The sequence below is a fragment of the Aplysia californica genome, unplaced genomic scaffold, assembly GCF_000002075.1.
Source record: "Aplysia californica isolate F4 #8 unplaced genomic scaffold, AplCal3.0 scaffold00339, whole genome shotgun sequence".
NCBI lineage: Eukaryota > Metazoa > Mollusca > Gastropoda > Aplysiida > Aplysiidae > Aplysia > Aplysia californica.
The window spans coordinates 28,539-29,603 of NW_004797609.1; positions in this window are offsets into that span (position 1 = coordinate 28,539).

The following is a 1,065-nucleotide window of genomic DNA, read 5'->3' on the forward strand; positions in this document are numbered from 1 at the left end:
TGGGGGGAGGGGGGGGATGGAGGTATCTCGTGCTGAATTGTTGTTGTTTTTTTTAGAACATCAAATCGGATTGATGTTTAGTGTCAATTTCATGGTGAACTTGACGCTGATAATAGATCAGTGTGACGGTCGTAACCGACGATGACTTCTATCAATTTGTCGTAGCTGATAGATATTTTTTCAGTCGCCTATAAACTCTATTTTAGAAAATTCCTTCATAAATACTAATGGAAAATCTGATCCGATGGTTTTTACAGATTTTTAAAGGTTTACAGCTGGGGCAGTATCGCCTATGAAAGCAAGTTACATCATTTTTTTAAAAATCGCAACAATATACTTATTGAACGCATGTTTTTGAGAACCTTTCTTGCAAACAATTTGTTCACTATAAAATTAATTTCTTGTAATCATTTTTGCCAATAGAAAGTGCCATTGGTGAACTGTGACGAAGGCCATATGAGTATGTAAAATGTGTGTGAGAAGCGGGAAGTGCTGTTAACACTCCTATTTTCCGCGTGACAGTGATTTATAGTATTTTATATACATTTATGAAGAACAGTCTTTTAATCTGGCCTCCATTGTTGTGGAAAAACATGATTAAGTTATGACAAATTGATACAAACTGCTTTGCGAATTATGGTGACAGTGATTCATTCGTTAAAGAGATATTAAAATTTAAGGATAAGTTGCGGCGCAAATTTTTGAGCACACTATGTCGTGTTACGATCATCCATGCCCTGCCTCGTAAAATAACTTACACCCTGTTGGAAATGGAGATACATACCCCCATAAGTGGGTGGTCAGCGGGTGCTCTGGTGTGGTTTGCTCCTTCTTTCCTACCAAACATCTATCGGCCTTATCTCCCCTCCTTCTTTTTTTATGTTTGTCACACCTCTAATCTTCTGGCGCTCATGTGACCTTATGCAGTTGCGAGCAGCGAAAAACCTCTACTAAAACTAAAACACTATGTTATGTTACAATCGTCCATGCCCCACTTCGTAAAATAACTTACACCCTGTTGGAAATGGAGATACATACCCCTATACGAGGACCCCCTCCCCCTCC